This window comes from Bos javanicus, chromosome 15, assembly GCF_032452875.1.
Source record: "Bos javanicus breed banteng chromosome 15, ARS-OSU_banteng_1.0, whole genome shotgun sequence".
Classification (NCBI taxonomy): Eukaryota; Metazoa; Chordata; class Mammalia; order Artiodactyla; family Bovidae; genus Bos; species Bos javanicus.
Window position 1 is genome coordinate 58,592,787 of NC_083882.1, and position 27,675 is coordinate 58,620,461.

The 27,675-nt window shown below is 42.8% G+C and overlaps 1 protein-coding gene across 4 annotated transcripts in view; it reads right to left on the reverse strand.

Moving 5' to 3' along the window:
- Positions 1-27,675, reverse strand: part of BDNF (brain derived neurotrophic factor) — a 62,197-nt gene that overhangs the window by 17,538 nt on the left and 16,984 nt on the right. Inside the window, exon 1 of one of the 4 annotated variants that reach the window (XM_061380984.1) lies at positions 22,762-23,054. The exons of 2 other annotated variants lie outside the window; for them this stretch is intronic. The gene's annotated coding sequence lies outside the window, so the exon portion shown is untranslated. Of the gene's footprint in view, positions 1-21,619; positions 21,926-22,761; positions 23,055-27,675 lie in introns of those variants that run through there. One more of the 4 variants, XM_061380983.1, reaches the window with a different exon arrangement.

Below are 27,675 nucleotides of genomic sequence, written 5' to 3' on the forward strand. Positions count from 1 at the left end.
AGGGCTGAGGGCAGACTTCCCTGGTGGTCCAGTGGTTGAGAATCTGTCTTTCAATGCAGGGGACACGGGTTTGATCCCTTGTCTGGGAACTAAGATGTCATATGCCACAGGGAACCAAGCCCATGCTCCACAACTAGAAAGCCTGAGCACCACAGCAAAGATCCAGTGAAGTCAAAAATTAAAAAAAAAAAAAAAAGAGTAGAGCTGAGGGTCTGAGACAGGAGTGAAAGTAAGGCTAGAGAGTGTTAAATTTATTCTCAGGGAGCAGTTCAGACAAGTTAGGGCCCCAAAGACAGGAGACCAGATGGTCCAGTGCAGACAGAAAAGCGGACTCTCAGACTGTGCTAATAGGAACCATCGTGTCAAAAAGCCAAAGGAACAAGGGTAATGGAATGCAGGTCTCATGCATCTTCTCTGCCACCCAGCTGGTACCCTGAGGCCCTCCAAGTGAATGACTAGGCAAAACAGACCCCATGGCTCCACAGAGCGGATGCAGAACATATACCTGGGATGATGTCCTGAATGTGTGTGGTGGGTCAGATGTTGATGGCATAAAACAACACTTTGCTTCTGGCAATAGTCAGCCCTCAGAAGAGAGCAAGCTTCTAGAGAAGCAGCCGTAAGGAACCTGAGAACAAAACTGGAAATGCCTGTTGTGAAGCCTTGACAGGTATTAACAAAAGAAAATGTGTATCCACATTTGTCAGTGGTGTGTCAGCCAGCTTCTGGCAGTCCACCCTTATGCCCAGGAATCATTTCGTGTTTCTCGTGTAGCCAGATACAGTCATCAATCAACTCCCCAAGTGCAACTGGTCCTCACAGGGGAAGAGGAGTGGCTTTCTGCTTTAAAGTGGCCCCATCACAAATTATGAGAAAGAAGAAGGTTCATTTGGACTGAATAACCATCCTGCCAATTTCATTTGGCAAACTTCTCTATGCAGTGGAATGCAAGGGAGTTTTTTCCCCTAAACTCAGGAACTCACAGAGAAAATTAATGGAGAATCAATCTTACCAGTGAAAATGCCAAAGAGTCCTGCGAAGATGACATGGAATATATGTATGTTCTTCAACAGTTGGAGATGTTGTCTAGGGTATAAATCTTGCATTTACAGGATAGTCTATTTGCATCATGCAGGAAACTCCCTACAGCTGGAGAAGTCTAGCAATACTGTAACATTGTATCCTATAGTTTTAATTTATCTTATAAAGGACTTAGTACTAGTAGTGTTAGTTGCTCAGTTGTATCTGACTCTTGGCAACCGCATAAACTGTAGCCCGAGGCTCCCCTGTCCATGAGATTCTTCAGGCAATGATACTGGAGTGGATTGCCATTCTCAGGGGAAGTGCAAAATTAGTTTTCAAAAGAGCGTCCCCGTGGGAATGAAAGTTTCAAGCTTAGGGAGACTTCCACTGTGATTTGGGATCTCTCTGTTGAACTCAGTTCCTAGAAATAAGGTTGCTGCTGCTGCTGCTACTGCTGCTAAGTCGCTTCAGTCGTGTCCAACTCTGTGCGACCCCATAGATGGCAGCCCACCAGGCTCCCCTGTCCCTGGGATTCTCCAGGCAAGAACACTGGAGTGGGTTGCCATTTCCTTCTCCAATGCACGAAAGTGAAAAAATAAAGTGAAGTCGCTCAGTCGTGTCCAACTCCTAGCGACCCCATGAACTGCAGCCTACCAGGCTCCTCCGTCCATGGGATTTTCCAGGCAAGAGTACTGGAGTGGGGTGCCATTGCATTCTCCAAGAAATAAGGTTAGCAGCTGGGAAACAAGTGTTGAAAGCAGGGTACGCAGCACGCTGCAGTGGGACAGTTGCCTTTTCTGCCCCAGCAGACACTGCTGGGCTCTTTCGACCCAGTATTGCCATTAGGTGAATAATGAATGCAGGTGTAACTTTCCACTGCAGGAAATTCTGCAAGTGGCAACGTGGGTCCATTCCACGTGTGTCACTAGAGCCGGCACAAACCCACGGCCATGGCGAGGCATTATTTCCATTGGAACTGATGCCGGCACCAGTTCTTGGAACTGGGCAGCATCCCCACTGCAAACCAGGGCCAGGGAAGAGACAGAGACCTCACTTATAAGGTCCCCTCCTGTTTCTCATCCTTCAGACTAATATGCACTCTGTTGGTAAGGCTGGTACTGAAACAGGCATTCTCATTTACCAATGGTGGCTACACAAACAGTTCAAGACCTTCCTGCAGTACAATAAGGCAATATTTATCAAAATTTTAAATGAATTTCCCTATGGATCCAGCAAGTCTACTGGGAATAAATCTACAGTAACAAGTAGGTACTCTTGCCTGGAAAATCCCATGGATGGAGGAGCCTGGAAGGCTGCAGTCCATGGGGTCGCTGAGGGTTGGACATGACTGAGCGACTTCACTTTCACTTTTCCCTTTCATGCATTGGAGAAGGAAATGGCAACCCGCTCCAGTGTTCTTGCCTGGAGAATCCCAGGGACGGGGGAGCCTGGTGGGCCGCCGTCTATGGGGTCGCCCAGAGTCGGACACGACTGAAGCGACTTAGCAGCAGCAGCAGCAACAAGTAGGTACATATGTACAAAATGATGAATACACAAGGTTATTAATTGCAATAAAGCACAGAATAGCAACTAAAAGAAGCCCCATTTCTAGCTAAAGGAAAATAAACTATAGTACATATTCATAATAAATTCATGAATTGAAAGGAACAAGTTAGCTTCCATATACTGAAATGGAAATAAAAGCAAGATATAGATCAGCACATGTATACATATACATACTATCTTTTGCTTTAAAATGGGGTAATGTAAATAATATCCATATTTATCTGTATTTCCATATAAACACACTGTAAAGGATTCACATGAGATGGAAACAAATAACCACCCCTCAGGAAGTATGTGTCAGGTGGGATTACAAGTGAGCACAGCACAGGTGGGACAAGACTTCTCAATGCACACATTTTAATACTATTTTGATTTTTGAATCATGTCAATAAATTATCAAAAACTTTAAAAAATAACCAATTAAAAAAATGTTTAACCTAGAGGCTTCACTTTTGGCCCCAAAGAATCCTTCACAATGCTCTGATGCAACAGACACTTCAGAGATTCAGAATTCTGGCGCCTGGTGGTAACTAAAATAAAAAGTCTGGGTCGGGGGAAGGGGGGCTTCCCTGGTGGTCCAGTGGCTAAGACTTGACCTTCCAGTGCAGGGGGTTTAACATCTGGTTGGAGAGCTAAGATCCCATGTGCCTCCTGGCTAAAAACCAAAACATAAAAATATAAGCAATATTGTAACAAATTCAAGAAAGATCTTAAAAATGGTCCATATAACATATATATATTTAAAGAAAAACTCTGGGTGGCGGGGGCAACCCATATCAACTTTGGGGACATTTCCCTGGAAGAAACCAGTCTAAAGTAGAATGGTTGGATGTAGAAAACAGTCTCTGGGGCTAGGGGCTGAAGATTTGAGTTCTGGTCCTACTTTTCCCACTTGCTATTAAGTTGACCCTATGAAATGGCTGATAACTGGCCTTTTTTTTTTTTTTAACCAACAAAGTAGACAAATTTGTGGGTGAACCTTCCTGAGTGAGCCCATTCAAGGATTCTGCTGCCTCAGCTCTGTGACAGGCAGAGGGTTAGAGTTCTCACCCCACCTGCCACAGCATCATGCCAAGGGTCACCAACAAAGGGCAATCCTATAAAGAACCTTTGTAAGTTAAGCATAACACCAAGCTGAGTGGTGACCATGGCCAAACATAGGAGGAGAATGAGACCCATTCCCCAAAGTCAGATGGTGGCGAAGAAAGAAAACTTCTAAAAGACGGAACCTAAATTAAACGGAACATAAGAGTAGAATGCCAAAGAAAGACTTTGAAGAGAAAAACACGTGGTTAAATGACTCCATATGTGGTCATCTGCAACAGAATATACTGCAAAATCCAGAAGCCTCAACAGGGAAATCAGGGAAACATATATGGAGCAAACTTTCAGACCTGAATACAGACGCATGATCAATGTCAAACAAATGATCCAAAAGGATGGCCCTTATCTTTGCAATCAGTGTAGCTGTTGGAGCCGTGTGTCTGTCACATGCAGGTAGGCCTCCAACTTTCCTCCAAAATCAGATGCAAACTTCAGATACTTTTAAAAATGCTCCCTGGAGGACCTTACACCCCAAATTTAGAAACAGGATGAAAAAAAAAAAAACTCTTTAAAAAGGCAAGAAAGAAAAAAAACACTCATCTCCATATGTACATCTGAACATCATCTGGAAAGCAGATCTATGAAATGGATGGCCAAAGCTGCACCACAGTGTTAAACTCATCATGAAAACCCCAAGGTTGCTTTCCTTTACCTGCCTGAAGTAAAACGTTCCAAGAAGTAGGAAATAACCACAGGAGGAAGTTCACTGGTGGTGCCCTAACCTGGTACTGCCATCTAGATGCCTGGAAACCAGAAGCCTCTTTGGAACTCAGAAGAAAGTGAAGAACTCCTTTCTGCTTTGATTAAGGAAGGTCTTTGGACAAGGTTCCTGATTCCAGCTGGGTCTAGGTGGTCGAAACAGTACCATGCTTTCTGAGACCACCACTTAATGACTTCGATGAACCCTGCTGAGATGTTCTCAGGCTGCTTGGGGTCAAATGCCATCTCCTCTCACTTTCAGCTTCATGTTTCACAATCAACCATGTTTCCTTACAGAAATTTCTCTAGGAGGCTTACTATCCTGTATTATTTCAAGTCAGAGTCCCCTCTTGCACAAAAGGCTTAAACTACCTCTGATTAAGAATCAGAATGTGTTCTGTTTTAGTTCAGGATTCATTTATTCATTCAGCACAGGTTATTAAGAACTTACAAAGTTTAGATGTACTTTGTTTTAGGAAAACCATTTTCAAGTAAGTTTCTTGTAAAGTAGGAATAATTAACTTGGTAACTCTTAATAGATTCTTCAAGTGACTGAATCCTGAGTTTAAATCCTCACTGATTTTCAAATATAACAAAAAAATTAGTTATGGAAGTGGGTGCACTCCCAGCTAACTCAATAGCTTTCAAGGGAGGTGTTTCAATGTTACCCCTAAATGGTCTATATGGTTAAATACTGAGTTAGAGATTCACTAGATCAAAAACAATTCTTTAAAAAAATGTTCATAGAAACACAGGGACAATGCATTAACACCTCCAAGGTATATGTCAGGGTCAAGGATACAAGCTCATATTTCATCAGCAGAGCTCTGGTCATTTGAAGTTGAAGGTCATAACAGGCTATGTTTCTGTCATTTCCTCATGAGAAGGAAACTAAGTTGTACTCCATGTTTATTCCATGAGGAAAAAAACCTACAAATATTTTTAAAGCTACATTTTGGCCTCTTCTCCCTTCACAGCTACAAAGGTCATCATCTTTCTATGGCTGGATTATCTTCTATTTGGATGTCAACTTGTCAAATTTATAGCTTAGGGTGACTATAACTTAGGATGACTATGACGTAGCATTCTCCTAAAATCGACATTTTAACTTTTGTTCATTTACTAGACATTCTCTGAGCACAGATACTGGGAACACCAAAAGGAATGAGACAGAATCCTTGCCTTTGAGGACTTCACTATTAAAGTGCAGGGCAGGAGGGTGAGGGGTGGAGAACAGGTTAGACACATTACAGACAATTATGGTTCAATGTAGAACACACTGTAATTGATGTATGCACATGGGGATTCCCCGAAGAGAAAATGTAAAGGAAGGTAAGGTGAGAGAGAATAGGAAATTGTCAGTACAAGTTTTTGTTTACAATAGACCATGTTTCAGAGACTAAAAGATTGTATTACCTGCTTGTAATGTAGTGAAGGTGAATCTCTGGGATTTACCCATGAAGGACCCACGAAAAGTCCAGAGTTGATGAGCTTTATAAACTGGAAACCAAAAGGCTCATTTATGAATATTTACATAGAACCAATTTCCCATTTAGAGTGCTTTTTTAGCTGAATATCACAATGCTGGAATCTTTATCTTTTCCAGGGAAAAAGACATGCTAAATTATTTAGCAAATAGCTGTGGAACCCCTTACTTTGTATGTGCACATCAGTGAGCTATGCGCTATGGAGACTAAAGACAATATAAGAGATAAAGCTTTTGCTTAAAAGTTTTTGATTAAAATACACAAAAGAAAAAACCTAACTTAAAACACAACTTCCTTGGGACATATAGCTCATTCAACTTTGAAAAAATTACCACTTCTTTTCAACTTCCCACTAGTACATGTTTGGGTTAACCACACCTCATCCCCTTGGGATTTTCTGCTGAGAACAGAATAGAAATAAGATGCCAAATGGGAATAATACAGGGTCAGAGTCATGTTAGGAAAGCTGTGTTAGAAAATGCAGTGGGGCCTATTTCCTACTGCTGCTGCTGCTGCTAAGTCGCTTCAGTTGTGTCCGACTCTGTGTGACCCCATAGACGGCAGCCCACCAGGCTCCTCTGTCTCTGGGATTCTCCAGGCAAGAACACTGGAGTGGGTTGCCATTTCCTTCTCCAATGCATGAAAGTGAAAAGGGAAAGTGAAGTCTACCTCAGATCAAGTCCCCTCATGGAAACACAGGAGAGGGAAGAGGATTTCCTTCATTATTTGAGACACAAGGAATTTAAGTAACTTGCCCAAGATCACAGATCTATTGAGCAATGGAATGAAACTCAATCATCAGCTCCAGAGATGCAGGGTCCCAGGCTGAGACTGTTTCATGAACTTTCTATTTAAGAAATGTTTCTTTAGGGACCTCCCTAGTGGCCTTGTTTAAGAAACCGCCTTCCAAAAGCAGGGGACAGGGGTTCAATCCCTGGTGGGAGAACTAAGATCCCACAAGCCATAAAGCAACTAAGACTGTGTGCGGCAATGAAAGATCCCACAGGCTGCAGGAAGACCCAGCATGTCACAACTAAGACTCTATGCAGTCAAAAATCCATAAATAAATAAATATTAAAAAAATTAAAAATAAAAACACAATGTACCTTTAAGGTATACCGAAAAAAAAAAAGAGAGAGAGAGAGAAAGAAATGTTTCTTTAAAGTCACAGACTATCCTAAGCAGGATATTCTAGAATGTTTTTCTAGACTAAACTTCACATCCACAGCTCCTAGCAGAGAACCTGATACAGAGAAGGTACCCAATGTTTAACAGTTGCACAAGTATTGCTTATATAATTAACTATTGTAAGATAGAGACTGTGAATGATTCAGGAATCCAAATAGGGTAGGTTTCTCTTGAGCAGAAGTCTTTCCAGAGGAAGTCGAATTCGAGATGAGTCTAAACAATGAGTCGGATTTAGATGGATGACAGGAAGAGAAAGTCAATGAGTAAGTAAATTAGCCTCCAAAGATGACAACAAAAGGGTTCTGGTCTTGTTACCGCAGGAACAAAGTGAAGCAGATTTAGACCTGGAGCATGCTAATAAAGTTTTCTTTTAATTTTACTGGTCTTCGTTGCTGTGTGTAGGCTTTCTCTACTTGCAGAGAGCGGGAGCTACTGCTCATTGTGCTATGAAGGCTTCTCATTGCAGTGGCTTCTCGTTGCAGAGCATGGGCTCTAGGCGCTCGGGCTTCAGGAATTGTGGCACGTGGGATTTGTTGTTCATGGTACATGGGATCTTCCCGGACTAGGGATTAAGCCCATGTCCCCCTGCATTGCAAGGTGGATTCTTACTACTGGACCACGGGAAAGCCCACTGATAAAATTTTTAATAGTCTCAATAATAAGTCTTTGGCTCCAAAATCACTTCGGATTGTGACTGCAGCCATGAAATTAAAAGACATTTGCTCCTTAAATGAAAAGTTATGACAAACATAAGCAGATTGTTAAAAAGCAGAGCCATCACTTTGCCAACAAAGGTCCATATAGTCAGAGCTATGGTTTTTCCAGTAGTCGTGCATGGATGTGAGAGTTGGACCACAAAGAAGGCTGAGCGCTGAAGAACTGAGGCTTTCAAACTGTGGTGCTGGAGAAGACTCTTGAGAGTCCCTTGGACAGAAAGATCAAATCAGTCAATCCTAAAGGACATGGGTCAAATGTCCCTGAATACTCAATGGAAGGACTGATGCTGAAGCTGAAACTAAAATACTTTGGCCATCTGATGGAACTGACTCACTGGAAAAGCCCCTGATGCTGAGAAGGATTGAGGGCAGGAGAAGGGGGTGACAGAGGACGAGATGATTGGATGGCATCATGGACTCAATGGACACGAGTTTGAGCAAACTCTGGAAGATGGTGAAGAATCTTTCACCATGGGAAGCCTGGCATGCTGCAGTCCATGGGGTCACACAGAGTCAACGACTTAGTGACTAAACAACAACAATCCCAATAGCAACCCTGTTAGGAGGTTGAGGCACAGAGATTAGATGTAGTTTGTACAAGGTCCCAGACCTTGTAAGTAAGTGGTGGCCATAGAATCCTACTCCATCCTTGGGCCAGGCCTTCTGCTGCCGTATGGAAGTCTGTGATTAGGAAACAACTTTCAAGTCAGGAGATTATCTTCAACAGGCTTCCCACTTCAAAGCTTTGGAGTTTCTGATTATTTACAAGGCTGCAAATCCCTTCTAACCATGCTCAAATCCAAGTATTTGGATGACGAAGTAAATGGGTCTTTTAAAATGTATTCGGGTTCAAGCTCAGCAATTCTTCAACCTTCCTGCAAGTCTGAACCACCTGTGGAAGTTTCTAAACACAACACATGCCCAAGCCGCAGCCCAAACCTCCAAATCTCAGGGACTAGGACCTGGTATCTGTTTGTTTTTTTAATGTTTATTTTTTGGCCACACTGGGTGGCATTTGGGATCTTAGTTCCCCAACCAGAAACTGAACTCGCACCCTCTACATTGCAAGTACGGAGTCAACCATTGGACCACCAGAGAAGTCTCTGTGAATTTTCTTTTTTAGTTTCAAAGGTAATTCTGATGATCATCACCTTTTAAAAAAATTTTTTTTTATTTAGTTAGTTAGTTTGGGCTGTGCTTGGTCTTTATTGTGGCTCGCGGACTTTCTCTAGCTGCTGTAAGCAGGGGCTACTATTTGTTGTGATGCCAGGGCATCTCTGGAGAAGGCAATGGCACCCCACTCCAGTACTCTTGCCTGGAAAATCCCGTGGATGGAGGAGCCTGGTAGGCTGCAGTCCATGGGGTCGCTAAGAGTCGGACATGACTGAGCGACTTCACTTTCACTTTTTCATTTTCATGCACTGGAGAAGGAAATGGCAACCCACTCCAGTGTTCTTGCCTGGAGAATCCCAGGGGCAGGAGAGCCTGGTGGGCTGCCGTCTATGGGGTCACACAGAGTCGGACACGACTGAAGTGACTTAGCAGCAGCAAGGCATCTCATCACAGTGGCTTCTCTGGTTGGAGAGCACAGGCTCTAGGGCTTACAGGATCAGTAGTTGTGGTACACAGGCTTAGTTCCTGGACCAGGGATTGAACCAGCGTCCCCTACACTCCAAGGCGGACTCCCAACCACCTGACCACCAAGGAAAGGCCCTGATGATCACCATCTTTAAGAACCACTGCTCCATGCTATGCTCTCCAATAGTTCACTTATAGGATCCTCAGCTTTAAGCAAAATGATTACTAAGGAGCTCAAAGAACAAGACATACCCTTTTTCTCTCTTCAAGTATTTAATTTCCTTAAAACAAGGAACTTTAAAAAGTCCTTAAAATAAACATTTTTTTATCTTCCCACCATCACTTTTTGCCAATCTCTTCTCTAGAGAGCAGAGACGAGGTCACGGTGATGACACTGGTCTCCATCTGTGCCAAGCACTCACATTAACAAGGGTGAAATATGATGTCTTACTTGAATTCTGCAGGTCATGGTTTAGAGAGCCTGTGTGATGGTAAGAGGGCTGGATTAGGATCACAGAGCTGTAATCCTTGCTCTGGTTCTATAGCTGTGCCACTTAGATCAAGTTATTTACTCCAAGCTTCAGTTTCCTCAACTGTTATATGGGAATAAGGTGTGCCCAGTTTTTTTCAAAGGGTTATTTATAGGGTCAAGTGGAACATGTGGATGCATTTTCTTAATGTATGGAACACTATACCTTTGGACAAGATTTTTACTGAAATGTACAACCTTGGTGCTAGTGGTAAAGAACCCACCTGCCAATGCAGGAGATGTGAGAGATGTGGGTTATGATATCTGCGTCGGGAAGATCCCCTGGAGGAGGGCATGGCGACCCACTCCAGTATTCTTGCCTGGAGAATCCCATGGACAGACGAGCCTGGCAGGCTACCTTCTATGGGGTCACAGAGTCAGACACAACCCAAGTGACTTAATGTACATACAATCTTACCTACATATGACAATAAATTCATGTAGGAATGTTAATGATGCCAAGTCAACTACATTTTGGTGCCAGTACCAATGCCTACCGGGGCACTGTACTAGGACAAGCTATCAAAACCTCGGATACTGCTTGAAGCAGTGATGGCGAGGGTTCCCCTAAATTTCAACATGAGATTAGTTTTGAAGAACAATCAAATACTCTGGAATAATAGACACTTTCAAGTTTTAAGAAAATCATTGCCAGGGATGTGAAAACCAGAAAAATACACTTGTATTTTAGGAAGAACATTTTAAAATAAATTCTATTTATTTTTTTGGCCGTGTCACATAGCTTCAGGGATCTTAGTTCTCAGACCAGGGACTGAACTTGGCCCCAGCAGTGAAAGCCTGTAACCACTGGCCCTCCAGGGAATTCCTTATAAATTTTATTAATGATAAATTAATAAATCATTAAAATTAATTTATCATTTTATTAATGATAAATTTTATTAATTATGATAAACTTAAATGATTATTAAAATCTTTAAGATAAGGTCATCCTGCATTGCTTCTCAGCCATTACATGTCTATGATTATTTCCAAAAATTATCCAGTAGGGAAAATTTCACATATCCATATCTAAGTTACCGAGTTACCATTTCTGAATAATTTAAACAAGTGGATGAACACAATCCTGAATTTGAGAGAATGGCTGCAAGAATGGGCAGGACAGTCATTTCCATGAGGAGGGAAGAAAGACTTAGGACTTGGGGATTTCTACTTATTGACTTTTCTCAAGAACAACAGTTTTCCAACTGAGTTTTGCAGAGAAGAGTATCAAGAGGCTTCTTGCAAGGGGCAAAGTCAAGGTCAAGGAGGCAGGACTCTGCTGTTCCCACTTATAGTTCAACTAGCCCAGCACTGTTTATTTTGTTTTATACATTGGGGTTCTACTGGAGATTTTGTCAGAAGGAGAAAAATCCAGTCCTACAATTTACTTATTTACACCTATACTACTAATTTGGATGTTAGAAGATCTGTGTCTACTCCTCTGGTTTTGTCTCAAAGAACGAAAGCAAAGGTCTCTGTCATTATGTACTTACGGCTTATTCTTTTGTATTTAAGGATTTACAGTTTAATCTGATTGCCCTGCTCAGGAGTGAAAGAGAAGGTTAGAAACACGGCTGAAGGTTTGGTATTAGCAGGAAAATGGGATTTCTTACCACTTCCTGGTCCTGTGGGTTTTTTGTTTTTAATTTTGGGTTGGGTGGTGTGTGGGGTTTTTTTGTTTGTTTTGTTTTGAGATTCACAAGAGAACTATGTGAGAGTTTGCTTCCTTGTTGTATATCAAGAGGTTAGATATTTCTGAGTTGATGGTGCCAAACTATGCTCTAGTTCCACTGACATATTTACACGATCCATGAACACCACACACGGATTCTTATTTATTCCCTATATTTGAGTAAAAACACCTTCTGACTTCATGGTGAAAGGAGACCACCCAATGGATTGAAAAGTGGTTTTCAGTAAACTCTTAAAAAAAATACCATTACTAAACTTAAACATATTATTGACTAACATTTAAAGATAATATTCACAACACTGATCTTTCCTTCTTTTTCTTACTCAGCATAATCATGAAACCAGATTCTTGTAAATGGAAACATTCTCACATTTTAGCTCCTTTAGGGGGGAAACACATGGGATTTATAAACACTGTCAAATAAAAGACACATTCCTGGAAACTAAGAGGCCCAAACATGCCCTGGTAAGTAAGTAAAAAACTCCATCATAACACCAGTGGAAATGAATGGCATTTTTAGTCCAGAAATTCTTCGACTGTGCCTTCTACCAGCATCATTAACATGAGTTCCTCCAGAAATAGCCTCAAATAATAGCAAAATATTTAAGGCAATGTCTAAGCATTTTCATTGCCTTAATTTGAACACAAAATGATACTCAATTGTTATATATAAAAAAGAGATTATTCTCTTAAGAGTGACATAAGTTTTTCCAAAATATTACAATCCACAACTGAAAATACAGGACAGGCAGGGAGTTCTGAAATGACTCAGAGAATTTGTTCAACAGCTTTTTAAAATACTCTTTTGAAGTGAGTATATAAGGAGGTAATGGAAGCCTTACCTGGGAGAATCAATGGAGTGGCTTACTAGGAAGCACCTGATGATGGATGGATCCATCTAGACCAGTGCCTGGCACCCACTGGGCACTAAATTAATGCTAGATGAATGAATAAATAAAAGAATCATCCCCCATGTATAACACCTTTACTTTCTTTAAAGAAAAGCTTTGAAACAGGAGAAAACATGCATGCAGCAACATGAACTATAAAATATGTGAAGCTCTAAAGAGTATGTAAACAGTAAACTGCTTGCTTTGCTGACTGAAAATATGAATATTTGATGAGACCATGCAGAATAAAATGGTCATGACTCCTAGGAGTGTAACCTCTGGTCTAAACTTGCATATTAAATGTGGGTTAATTAATTTCTGACTGTTCTACAGAAGAGCAAAATAAGTTATTAGAAAAAAAAAAAGAAAGTTAATCTATCCATGTTGAAACATGAAAAGGTTGAGGGAGGGGCCAATTCTTGGACAGTTTACATTTAGAAAAGGAAACTCTTTGGAAAACTGTTAATAGCCGAGGGTGCTATACTTTGAGAAGGGGAAGGTGAGTGCTGTGGGCTTTTTTGAGTTCAGTTACTGAACTCTAAAAAAATCTAATGTCAAAAGCTAATTTCTTAAGCAATTTGGGTGTCTGAACCTGATCAGGACTCTTTTTAAAAACATTCCATTCTGTATGATCCAAAGGAAAAATAACTACTTTTGAGAACCCACGTGAAAGTATGAAAAAAGCAAAAGTCCAGCACTTTTCAAAGAAATGGGAAGGATTTCTGATGCTCAGTTCATGATGCTGCACCTATCTCAGGCAGAAGACCCAAAGAAATACGTGATTGTCATCAGGATTGTATGTGAACTAAAACAAGGAGCATACTGATGATATGACCAATATATTTGAAAAAACTTAGGAGTACAAAGGTACTTCAGAATATACCTAACTCCAAGCTTCCACGTTAATATCCATCCTTTCTAAAAGGGTTTCAGTCTGTGCTTATAACAGGAAACTGATCATATTCCATATTCTTTCTTTGTTAAATCATAAATTCACTCAATTCAATGCCTTGAATGTGGTGAGCCTGTGATATTTACTTAATTAAATCAAACTGAAAGTTCTTCTAGATACTACGTACAGTGCTTAAATTTATATCACTGGTTCTAGATCTGCTCTCTGGGGCAACATAAAGTAAATTCTCTCTTTCCTCCGTATGCCAGTTCTTCACAATTGTGAAGACGGTCCTCTAGACTGGACATCAAGAACAAGTCAGACATGCGGCCCCCTAGTCCCCCAGACATGGTGGGCAGCGACAGGATATTCTTTCTTATTGAGCCGGTTGGGTTCAGAATTCTTCTTAACCCAGACTTCTGGGAGCTACCATCATGTGAATTTAGACTAAAGAAGACAAAAATACATTCGCCATTCCAGCCTAAGTCTTCCTGTCCCCAGGCTACCCATTCCAAGTTTCCTCAGTCATTGCTTACTTGCGATGGTTTCCAACTTCCTATGCATCCTGGTCACATTGATCTCAATATATACCCTTTTGTCAGTGCTGTACGGAAAGCAACCTATTTCATTTCTTGAACTGAAGATAATACTTTTCCTAAAAAACTTGTTCTTTTTTATGGGAGCATAGCCTATTAGTGTAGTGACAGTTTCAGGCGGACAGCAAAGGGACTCAGCCATACTTACACATGTATCCATCCTCTTCCAAACCTCCCTCCTGTCCAGGCTGCCACTTAACATTGAGCAGACTTCCCTGCGCTATTCTATGTATAGTCTACTTGAGAAATGGGGGGAAATTATTAGTTTCCCCAAACTAAAACTGCAGACCAAAACTGCAGTGTGTGTGTGTGTGTGTGTGCGTGCGCCCAGTCGTATCTGACTCTTTGCAACCCCCATGGACTGTAGCCCACCAGCCTCATCTGTACACGAAAATTTCCAGGCAAGAATTCTGGAGTGGGTTGCCATTTCCTCCTCCAGGGGATCTTCCCCACCCAGGGATTGAAGCTGTGTCTCCTGGGTCTGCTGCATGGGCAGGCTGGTTCTTTACCACTGAGCTGCCTGGAAGGCCCTAAACGGCAGTAGTTCTATCCAAGTCCCTCCACCCCCATCGCCATATAGACACACCACTGTCTCACACTCATAGCCGGCGGCTGTTTAAAACTTCTGAGTTTCCTTTGTGCAGTCTAAGTCAGCCCCCCGAATCTGGTCCCAACTCCATATTCTCTCTATTTGTACAGTTGACTTTTAACCTAACTAATCATAGTATTTTACATTTAGCTGATCCAGATTCTATCATTCAACAGAACGCCTGCTGGCTTTATGTTTCAAAATGATAAGCACATCGTCTGTGCCTTCAGATACATTATCAGCCGGCGTGAGAAGGCTGAATGTGCCTTCACCATGTTGCATAAGAGAGAACACCTTCAACAGTTTGGTCTAGGAATGTGGCCTGGGACTCCGCCAAGCATCTCTGCCAGCAGCGTGAAGCAAATTTCTCGACCTTCAGATTCTGTGTGATGTAAAAGAAATTTATCTGTGTTTAAAAACACTCCCCATAATTCAAGAAATAAATGAACATGTGAAAATTCAGGGAAACTTGTTTCAGTTTGGGCATAGGTTCAGTTTTCAAAAGCAGAAAGCAAGTATCAGAATAGGCAGCAAATGCTGATGGTAACAGCTCCAAACCAAGAGTGATTAGACTAAATGCCATGTGGCAAAAATTTTACTCTATGAGTTTCCTTCTTTTTCTATCTCCCTCTCGCACCCCACCCCCCATCTCGCTCTCTCTGTATGTGTGAGAAATATAGATTTTTCTCCTGAAAAGTTAAGTTTTCTGCACCTGATTGCTCCTATGCATGACACAATGCACAGACAATATAATACCTTCCTTTGGTTATCTGCTTACCAGAAATTGACACTCACTTAACATACACTGTTTTCTGTTCCCTGAAGCACAATGATCAGCATCGCCACCAGTACCTCAAATTGAAAACATTAAGTGAAAATTTACCAACAGGTTTATAGTTGCTACTATCTAAATTGGCTTTAACATTTCATATGTTCCAAGCATGACAACTTTATGAGTGAACCAAATTGTGCACAAGCAACTTCAGAATTCACCCAACTGAAGGACATTTATAATACCTACCACGAAAACAAAAATATTACACTTATTTCCTCCAATTTCTGCCTCTCTGCCAGCAAAAAATATTTTTTGTTGTAATTACAAAGTTTCTTCATTGTCCACACTGTCAGAATCTGAGGCAGCTATTAATCAATCTATTTGTTCATTCAACAATACTCGTTGAAGTGTTTCTTCTACGACCAGAACCATTTTGGATACTACTGCGGAAGCACGCAAAAATGAAGGAAATGCAGATTTTGGCATCAAATAATTTTAAGCTAATTTTAATGACTGGTTCCTGGTTCCATAAATTTTTGGTGCTGGCTCAGACGTATAGGTTTATCTAAGGTTGAGGCAGCTCTTACAATGCCTTCTCCTTGTCTTCCACCTTCCCCCTTACTTTTTTGGTGTTTAAAGTCTTGCTACATATATGACCCTTTTTTTATTCTCAAATCATTAAAGTTAAAATTAGATCATAGATCAAAGGCATTCTTAAGGTCATTCTATTCAATTTATTTGGTGTTATTATATCTCAGAAAGGGCAATGAACTCTCTGTAGCAAGTAAATAAAATCAGAACCTTTGTACTCAGTGCTTCAGCATATATCGTTGAAAATAAAAAATGTTAAAAAGGAGGCCCGCTCTTCTTCCTGGTGGGTTATTCTACGTTTGGCTACTATTAAAACACTAAAAGGACTTGGTGTAGATATTGAGGTATGTATCTGCCTGTTTTAAAAACCTCATCTACAACCCCAAGTGCATCCTAAACCACCCACACACAAACACCACACCCCTACCAACACATACACTCACCAAATCTGAATAGGGTGGCAAGGCAATCCTAGTAACCATAGTCTTGGAAAAGAGGCTCATATGGCACAGAAGCCGTTTGGCTGGTAAAGCTGGTGATTTTGTTCTCTAGGTGGCGCTATTCCACTTTTGATGAATTGATTAAATTCCTTCCAACTGTCCGTTTATTTTCTATTTCCATCATATAAATCTTAATTTTATATGTACTAGTTGTAATTAAATGACAGATTGCCTTCCAGTTTGATTTCAATAAGCTCTTTTGAAGTAAAGTGACTTTTTCACCACTTGATGTTACACATTTCCTAGTTATGTTGTCTTAGAGTTAAGGAATCTTCCTTTGCCTGACCTCCTCCCTTTAAAATGCAGACGCATGTCAGAAACACAGAGGGGCATCATAAAGCTTCAGCCAGACCAAAGGAACCAAGATGAAAGCACATTTAAGAGCTACTAGGTTCTGCGAGCTCTCAAAATCAGGACATTACTACCATGACAACCAATGAAAAGTTTTTTCAAGTGAACCTTTGGGGAAAACTGCATAACACATGTTGTTCTCTGGGCTCTTTGGAAATAAACTTTTATTTTATGATGGCTGTCATGGAACTTTGTGAAATGACTTTGCTTCCCCACCCCCAGTCACTCTGCTGTCCGACACCCACCCCCCAATTCATCTAATGAAACCCATGCTTAAACTTTAGACAATGTACAGATGAGACATCAGTGCAATTAGCCACTTCTTAGCATCCAGTGTTATCGGGTCAGATTTGTTTCACCAAAAGCGTAGTGTCGCAGAGTTTGTACTTGAATTTGAGTACTTACATTTAAAAAAAGCTCTCACACTACTTCTTTGACAAGATACTCATGTTTTTCTTACAGAAACAAGAATACCTTCCAGTTCACTTAGAAAACATGCCCATTTACCACTCCATCACTCCCGTAAGTTTTCCCAAGTCTATATATTAGTGAACTCCACTGTTCCATATCTATCATCAATAATGATTCCATATATTTAATAACTAGGTCCATGACTTTTCTAAGCCTTTGGTGTGAGTATTCTGGAAAGCCAGAGATGCATTATTTACGATTAAGCAATTCTAGGATTTCCCTGGTGGCTCAGTGGTAAAGAATCTGCCTGCAATGCAGGAGACCAGGGTTCGCTTCCCGGGTTGGGAAGATCCCCTGGAATAGGGCATAGCAACCCACTCCAGCATTCTTGCCTGGAGAATTCCATGGACAGATGAGCCTGGTGGGCTACAGTCCATAGGGTGACACAGAGTCAGACACAACCGAAGTGACTAAGCAGCAGCAGCAAATAATTTTATGACTTAAGAGGAAGTTTAAGGAGACTTTGAGGACGCACATGTCTAAGCTTAAAAATACCAAAGGCTTCCACTGTTTCCTAGGGTTAAACCCCATGTACAAATGACATATGGATTTCATTTGCCAACATCATTTACTGTTTAACGTGACTCCATCTTAAACAGAGTAAATGGATGCAGAGTGTAACCAAGAAGTTCACTTAATTCTGAAGCCCATCTGGGCATGTTATTCATCCTAATAAAGAAAATTCATCACAATGCAGTTAAACATTCAAATGATTTCTTCCTCCATGAAGCAACAGCTAGCCGTTTGAAACCTAGAATTCCCCGGAATTTTCTCCTCCATTCCTCTTTTAAAATGCAGTTCACAGCTTGAGATTACAGAGTCTGCTGGTGGCTGAATGACTGCACTAGACGGCTGAGAGTCCTTCAATTAAGCAGCAATTTTGCAATTAGTGGAAACTGAGGGAACCATAACAATCATTTGACAACAAGTTGAGACAAGTTAGCAATTACCCTATTAAAGGGATACATTCACATGCATTGGGCAGAGCTAGGCTAGGGGAGCCCCCTCACACAAGCTGAACTCTTCTACACAGGGAAATGTAAATGTAAATGTTTCAGCCATTAAAATAAACTCAGTTTTATGGACATCAGAAACGGCAATGGTTTTCATTTTAAAAGATACTCAGAGTTGAGCTCTCATGTACTTTTCCATTCTGTTTTCATTCAAGCAGCCTAAAATCAGTCTGTCTGCTGTGGGACTAACTTCCTAAAACTAAAATGTTAATGAAGTACTTGTAGATTACCTTTCCATTGCGTACATCTTCAATATTCTAAAGCTTAGTAGAAGATTAAGTCTATGGTTGAGCCCCAAAGCTGTTGGCTCTTACATTCCACAAATTCACACCTGCATATAGGGCTGTGGATGTGTGTGTATGACCAGGGTGGGAGGGAGGTATTGGATACTAACAGCAGGTTCTAAAGACAAAAGTACCCCAAATTAACAAGCTCTTTGCTGTACTATGAGGTGGGCATGCTCAACTTGCTGTGAGCTGCAAACCAGAGCTATTTATTTTTAAAAGAAATGAGATTATCAATCATCTGCTTTTTGACTATTGAAAAGCTGGAACTCTTGAAAGATTCCAGGAAGAGAATAACTTACATTCTAATGCTGCCCCTATTAAACCGAAAATTCAAGTATTTTGAGCCAGGATTGTAGAAACTTGCATTATTTGCAGAACTTCCCTCTCTCCAGGTGAATCAAATGAACCAGCAACATTCCAGCATCTCCCCACCTCTCTTTGGCTATTTTCAGATTTAGGCAATTAACTCAGATAGTATAAATGAATCATTTGAGGTGAGGTCATTGTATTTCTGGCAAATGATCATTTTCTTGGTTCCTTCTGTTTGCAAGTAAAAGTTACACTTATTGAAAAGACATCCTAAAACAGAGTTCCTAAATGTTTTATTTTCTGGACACCCAAATGTTAACCCGCTGTAAGTCTTAAATAATCTTAAATATGATCTTAAAATAAATGAGATTTCCAGTTACTAATTCAGCTCTGAATAGGCAATGAAAGGCTCCAAAGGTATGTGAAAAATTACTCTGTTATTTTCCTTTTTTAAAAAATGTGATGTCTAAGTGTGTCTGCAATGTTCTAATGCTTCAAAACATGTACGTAAGTCTTGTTTATCTGGAAATCATTTCTTTCTGCTTATATCATTTATAAATAGAAAACGTTTTGTAATGACTTAAAATAACTCTACATACATAATGCTTCTCCTGTCATAATACTTAGTACAGGTCTATATTTACCAACATTTATCACATTTTGCAAAATAAAGTGGAAGAAAAAAAAAAAAGACGAATTTATGGCCTGGGAATTCCAGTAATGGTGACCAACGAGTTTTAAATTCCAGTAAAGGTTATGGTTACATTTCAACAAGTGTCTCTTTCCTTTTCCTTACCTCCAGCAGTAAACTTGCAAAAGAAGAATCTTAAGCAAGGTATTTGCAAAATCAAGGGACAGGAGTTAATGACCTTAAGCAAGGTATTTGCAAAATCGATAAACAGGATTAATGACGGTTTTAAAGGGGTGTGGTCCCTCGGGTCAAAACTTTATGGTCTATTGCTTGTAATAATTTGGAGTACTACATGTCATAATCTCATAAATTTTCAACCTAAAAATCATAATGTTGCATGGGTAAACAAACACGTGTAGACGAATTAAATCAGTACCTCAATAAATTAAAATGAAAAAAATATAAGTATATACAAATATAATTTTAAGGCCAAAATGGCCTCTGACTTTATAACAGACTCACATAAAAATACTTTTTTGGGGGTAAAATTAAAGGTAAGGGGGTATTTTCCCAGAAGTTAAACCAATTTGAAGGTCTCATTTAATAACATTACATCCTATTTAAAATCAATATGCAGTTTCATATGCAGTAAAAAGAAATCAATGTTCCCAATTACACATGACTTTGCTTGAAAAAGATAACTGTACTAGGAAATTAATAAACACTCAGGAATATGCTTTTCTTTGCTTCTGGCCAAGAACATTCCTGCACTCTTGTCAGAAAATATTCGCTGTTTACTGCAGACATCGAGAAGTAAGTGTAAGATCCCTGAAGGACCCTAAACTGAGATCCAGGAATCCCTAACACACCACCAACCATAGCCTGTCAAAGCTCCCCCAGCTCAAGGAAAACTTGCACTGGAGCCAGGGAGGCGCGACGAGTCGAAATTCATCCGAGTCGGGAGTCAGAAGCGTCATTCAACAAGTCCCTCCTACCAGCTACCGAAGAGATCCCGCAAAGCCATCTCTTACCACTTCCCCAGCCCCCAGCCTCCCGCCCCTGCAGCCGCTCTGGGTAGCTTGGCCGGCAGAGGGCACCCTCTACCTTCCCTAGCGCCGCTCTCCCCACCCCCTCCTCTTCGCGGCCCCTCCATCAGCGTCCCTCCACCCGCTCCACCCGCAACACACAAACAGCATCCTTAGACGGTGACTCTAGTTCACCCCAGCAGTCCCAAGGCTTTTCTTCCCTAGGGGGTGCCACCAGTCTGGAAGTCCCCTTCTCTGCCCGTCGAGCAAAGAGCCTCCAACCCTCAGCTATTTCTTTCCAGGCACGGCTAATTCACCCATTTCCTCTTGCCGGCTATGCATGGCATCCCTGGGGACCTAACCGAGTCAGAACATCACCCTCCGCCAAACACACACACATACACACATCCCTCCCAGCCCCTGAAAGCCAAAACTTTTCACTTTTCTGCAAGGTGCCTCAAGGGAGGTGCCCGGGGTGGGGAGAGGCGTGAGCACAACTAGCCCCGGAGTCCCTCAGCCCCTTTCAGGTCCGAGTTGCAGGAGTGTGTCAAGTTTCCCAAGATAAACTCGTACTGGACCCGTATACGTCCGCTTTTAACTCAGCTCCTGGGGAGCAGGTGATGATGTGCAGCCCTGCTGAAGCCCCGGGGACGCGGTATGCGGGCTGAAGGAGCAAGCGGCCCCCCAAAACCTGCGCAGGGGCCACCCAGCCCTTGGGAAAGATTCATATCTCAGCCCCAACCCCGTCACCTCAGCCGGGGCCCCCCACAGCTGGCGCCCTAAATCGCTCTCACGACCCCTCCTCTGCTGGGGGTCCCCGGGGCGCCGTCTTCTCCCATCGCGCAGCTCTGCGTCTCTTCTTGGCTTTCTCCCCGCCACTTCTGGGCTTCCCGGGGTCCCCGCTCTCTCTCGGGCGTCCTGGCTACCCCTCTGGATCGTGCGGTGGGAGTAGAAAGCTCAGCAGGAACAACTCAAAATGCCCCCTTCTCTTGGAGGGGAAGAAAGGAGTTCTGGCCTGTTCCCCATAACTTCGCCCCCACCCCTCTCCGCCCCAGCCAACTTTCCCCGGCGGACCGGCGGCTCTCGAGCCAAGCCCCAGGTCCGATGCTCGCCTACCTCGGGGTCCACACAAAGCTCACGGGTCCCCGGCGGCGGAGTCACATCGTCGTCCCGCTCCTGGCCCCTGCGCCCAGCCCAGGTCCCCGTCGCGGAGCCGCTCGCCGCCGGCCCCACAGCAGCGGTGGCAGCTGCAGTTCAAGCGTCTCATCAACGCTTCCCGTGGAGGAGGTGGGGGGCGCGCCGGGCCGGTTCCTCGGCCGCGCCCGGAAGCCCGCGGCGCGACGGGGTGCGCGGGACAGCGAGCGGGCGGGTGCGCCCGGGCGCGGCGGCAACGGGGACCCGGAGCTCCAGCCTGCGTCTGGAGCTCGGGTCAGACATTATTTAGCTCTTCGGTTGAGCTTCGATTGGTCAAACGGCACCGCCCCCCGCCCCCCTCCCCCAACTCGCCCGCGCCACCGAGACCCGTGCGGGGCGGCCGCTTAAAGGGAACGCTGTGCCTTTTCCTCGCCCCCGCTCGGCCCCGGGGAGTCCCCGGGCTGCCCGGGCGCCCCGGACCCGCGCACCCCCGTTCGGCCAGTCCCCGGGGCCCTGCGATGTGGCCCTGTAAGCCCCGCGCCCGTCCCTGGGGCGCCTCAACGGGACGCGCGCGCCACGCCCGCGGCTCCGATGGGTGACCTAGCCCCGGCCCGGGGGAACCCCGCGTCCCGGGCCCTCCGCGGAAACCCGGGCGGTCCGCGCCGGGACTGAAGGGAGCAAGCGCGCATCGGGCGCCCCCGGGGTCTCGCTCCCCTCTGTGGCAACTCCCCCCCGCTTCATCCCGGCACCTAAGTTCTGTGGGAGAGGGCGTGCGTTTCCCGGGCCACGGACACACCTTCCCGCACCTTCCCGCACGACGGAGCTTGCCAACGCGAGCACACAATGAAATCGCACAGAGCAGGGGGGCTATTGGTTTACTCCGCTGCCTTAAACACGCCGCGGCTTAAACAGAGTTCGTGCACTGACCTCTCCGGAGTTTGCCTAATAGGAATCCAATCAAGATAATAACGGCATTTTTTATTCATGAACACCCCCAGATAACGTTACACCAAGTTACTTGCTCCAGTCGGGAAGCCGAGGCAATGACAGACCTCACTCAAGCCACACGCTTTCTAGTCGACCAAACAAGAGGAAAAAAACGGAGAGAAAGAAAAGAAACCCACCTTTTCAGTCACTACTTGTCAAAGTAAACATCAAGGCAGCTGCTCTGGGGAAGACTTCGGCCCCGAAACTCCCAGACTCTATTCTTTTTTTCACGTTCCCTTTGGTTAAAAAGAAGGGGTGGGGTTGAGGGGAGTCTTTGGTGCCCGCTATGTACTCCTTCTGGTCTGCAGCAAAGAAGTTAAATTATTGATAGTGGAAATTGCATGGCGGAGGTAATACTCGCACCCCCTGAGCGAAGAGCTCCATTTGATCTCGGCAGAGGCTGGGAGATTTCATGCTAGCTTGTGGGGGGGGGGGGGGGGAGCGGCTGCGCGAGCAGCCTTCTCCGGGTGAATGGGAAAGTGGGTGGGAGTCCACGAGAGGGCTCCACGGTGCCTTGACGTGCGCTGTCATATGATACCTCCGCTGCCTCGAAATAGACACTCTAGTGCACGAATTACCAGAATCAAAATTCAGCGCATTTAAAATGATACATCTTTTATTAGAAGAGTTCCGTTCCAGGGCATTGCATGGTTCTGCAGATGTTTTCACTTCCCTCCCTAGCAAACTTACACACATAAACCAACCCTTTTAATAAAGAACCTGGGTAGCAAAGATAAATAAAAAGCCTTCTGTTTTAGTCTGTGTGTGTGTGTGTGTGTGTGTGTGTATGTCTCGGGGTGGGCAGTTGTCTCAATTAATCCTCACTTCGCCCCTCTTCCCCCGCAGCAGTCTTTCGGATTCTTAGTTGCAGGTAGCCAAGACTCTTGCAGAGAACTTCATATTCACTTTCAATATACTATCGGACAAACGCTTTCAACCGTCTGTCTAGGTTCCTGCTTGAAGGCGGAATTTTCTTCCCACTAGTTGGACCAGTTCCTGCTCGAGAGTACAGACCTTAAATTTTAGAGTAAGGAACGGGAAAAGACCCTGACATTTAACTTGTAATCCTGGGACCTCTTCCGAGCATAGGAACCACCTGTCAGTCGTGTTCAACTCTTTGAGACCCCATGGGCGGTAGCATGCCAAGCTCCTCTGTCCATGGAATTCTCCAGGCAAGAGTACTGGAGTGGGTTGCCATTTCCTTCTCCAGGGGATCTTCCCGACCCAGGGATCGAACCCAGGTCTCCTGCATTGAAAGCAGACTCTACCATCTGAGCCACCAGGGAAGCCTAAAAAACCTCCAGGGTTGCCTATTAAAATATAGATTTATCCTCCTGAAACTGTGATTTAGTAGGGGCGGAGCAGCGTCCAGAAATTAGCATTTTAACAATCACCCCTAGCGATTGGGAAGCAGAAAATCTGGGGTCAGCTTTGAGAAGCACTCTTTCTTAAGCAATGCATATTTGGGTGTCATTGGAATCTCTCATTTCCCCCCAAATTTGGTAGGCATTTTTATGAGTATGTGCATTTCTTCTGTAATCTCAAAGGAGTTTGACCTAATCATTGCTAAGACTCATTGCTTTAAGAATTTTTCTAAACACTCCAACATTAATTTGGGGAAAGGGAAAGATTATAAACAGCTTCCTCCCCTGAACCCTTCTGTGGTTATCAAGAATGTGCTGTTGAACTGAATATGTAATATCATTATATACTCAGTTCAGTTTGCCTAAGGGTTTACAGTTAAAAAAAAAAATGAGTGCACTTATATTAGCTGTTTTAGAACTTCTAAAGACCAGTCACAGAAATTACTATTCTTATTTTATAAATGAAAACCGGAGGCTGAGTGCCACGAAATCATTTGCCCGAGTTCACACAGCTAAAATGCCAGAGACAAGACTTTAATAAATCAGGAACTCCAGCTAGAAATATCCCTGCCTCTCCCCACCCCCAATAAGGGAAGCTATGTTTCTTGGAAGTGTTATCGAGATGTGCGATCTTTTAGCGCCTCTTTGCAAATTGTTGGACTGAATAGTCAAATTATTCAAATATATGCATATTCTTAGAGTGTCACACATTTAGCTTTGCACCTCTATCAACTTGACAGTATACATGACCAGCACAAACTACCCTACAGCACAGATGGTGAAGTATATTGTGGAATATTTAATGTATGTGAAATATACAGGCTAGTTGGGAGCAATGAAGGACAGAGGTCATGAAGCCCAGCTTGGCCCCCTCAAAAAACCTCTGTATGATTCCCTAGGACGTCCCAGATGGCTCAATGGTAATGAATCTGCCTGCAATACAGGAGACTTGGGTTCAATCCCTGGGTTGGGAAGATCCCCTGGAGAAGGAAATGACAACCCACTTCAGTATTCTTGCCTGGGAAATCCCATGGACACAGGAGCCTGGCAGGCTCCATGGGATCACAAAAGAGTCAGGCACAACTTAGTGACTAAACAACAAATTGATTTCTAGGGGTGTAGGCTGAGTGCAGACACAATTTCTTTTAATATGGAAAAACAATTTGAGAGGCTAGTTTATAAATTAAAAAAAAAAACTGTACTGCTTTATAAAATACTGGAGGAGCCCTACCCTAAGCTCTCTCTCTCTCTCTCTATATATATATATGTTTATGACTTTATGATAACTTCAAACCAGTGCTTACTTTCCAACTTTAAATTTGCTTGAAAATGAGTTATTTCTCCAGGTTTTTAAGCTCACTTGTAATTGCGTTCCTTCTGGAGAAATACCTAATCAGTGAATATCAAGAATCTGAGCATTCTCAATGTTGCTAAATGAGAAGTTATGGCAAATCTACCTACTAAATTCACATTGCCACGTCAGCATTTCTGCTGAAGGAAGGAGTGTTCTTATTTCTGACACTTCTGGTTGTATGTATAGCCAATCTTCTTATTCCTACTCTCCCTCTATGTTATACAGATGGATATATCCTTACTTTCCAGTGTGTGGTGCAGTTTTACTGAGGAAAAGACAGATGAGCCAGAAATGGCAAGAATATTTAGAAATAAAAGAAGATCAAATGCCAATTCAGATAAACCTTCTGATGAATCAGACCTCTGGACACTTTTGAGCATTTCCCAACTTTCTGATTTGTGATAATGGTGTTACCAAAACAATAAAAACCCAGACTTAAATGCTTGCCTATTTGCCTTAAAAATACATCTTACATTAAAAACAATGATGCCAAGATAAAGTTGTACCAGTGTCTTGATTGGAATTCTGAATAATTTTTTTATTTGGTTAATTCAGGTGGCATATAGAGATAGTGTTAGAGGTCTAAGATCAAATGCTTTACAAAAATCATTTTCCTATTGTGATCAAGGGTGATGCTGAAAATATAGAGCATGTATTTCTGATTCTTTTTAAAGATTGGTCTCTAACATGATAGCTGTGGGAGCAAAGATTCCAAGTTTGTAATCTGAATATTTTCTCAGTCACCAAAAGGGGGGAGAATTTCACTGCTTGAAAAGAAAATGCTCTCGATTCTACTTTTGTGGGACCTACAAAATTAATTTTGAATTAATCAAAATCTCTATTTTTGGTTGCTGCTGCTAAGTCGCTTCAGTCGTGTCCGACTCTGTGCAACCCCATAGACGGCAGCCCACCAGGCTCCCCGTCCCTGGGATTCTCCAAGCAAGAACACTGGAGTGGGTTGCCATTTCCTTCTCCAGTGCATGAAAGTGAAAGTGAAGTCGCTCAGTCGTGTCCGACTCCTAGTGACCCCATGGACTGCAGCCTACCAGGCTCCTCCATCCATGGGATTTTCCAGACAAGAGTACTGGAGTGGGGTGCCATTGCCTTCTCCGCTATTTTTGGTTAGGATCTAATCAATCCTTCTAACAGAATATTTAGAAGGACAAAGGTCAGGGAGAAATTCCCATCTATTCTTGTCAGGAAATATGAACTAATCCTCATTACCCAAGTGGGAGCAGAGGCAGTAAGCTCAGATGTGACACTGACATATTTTTTTCTATTAATAATTTTAATTGGCTGAGGTCAATTCTACTATCACTATAAGCATTTTATGTTTAATTATGTTTACTTAAGTTTCCTAGTTACCCCTGTCTTCAGTCTTCCTTGCAAAAAAAAAAAAAAAAAACAAAACATGTCTAGGATCAAATCAACTGACCTCAAAAACTGCTGAAAATTGGCATAAAGGAAATAATAAGTAAACAGAAAACTCTCTTGCTGAGCAGAGTGGCAAAGATGTTTTCAAATTCATGATGTATGGTTTCAAAGGGCCAATACAGTGTGAAACTGTCACTCATAATCCTCCAAATTATTGAGCAAGGCCTGTCCTGAGAATCTTACGGGAGAAATAATATCCCTATTCACTGGATGGTACCTTAATATGAGGTGTACTTCTTACTGGTAAGCTTTTCATGAACCATAAGAATAACTGTGTGCCATACTGAAATACATCCAAATGGGTCAACACCTGTTACAGAAATTATGTAACCAGTGGTACCCCACTCCAGTGCTCTTGCCTGGAAAGTCCCATGGACGGAGGAGCCTGGTAGGCTGCAGTCCATGGGGTCGCTAAGAGTCAGACACGACTGAGCGACTTCCCTTTCACTTTTCACTTTCATGCATTGGAGAAGGAAATGGCAACCCACTCCAGTGTTCTTGCCTGGAGAATCCCAGGGACGGGGGAGCCTGGTGGGCTGCCATCTATGGGGTCGCACAGAGTCAGACAGGACTGAAGTGACTTAGCATAGCATGGTCATTAGTGATGAACAAAAGAAAAGCACAGTAAGAAAATGTTAGAAGGGCCAAGATTAGGAGAGCAGCGCAAAAAGGTCAAAAACTGATCCCATCTGGGAATAATATTTAGCTGGATCAAAAAAAAAAAAAAAAAAGCATAAAAACCATTATGAAACAACTAACTTCCAAACATATGAGAGTCATCAACTCCAAGCCCTCCAAGTTACCTGAGTTCTCTGAGAACATTTAAAAACCAATAATGAGCAATAAATTGGTTTACTTGTTACAATGTTTCTACAAGGATAGTCAGAAGGGACCTGACT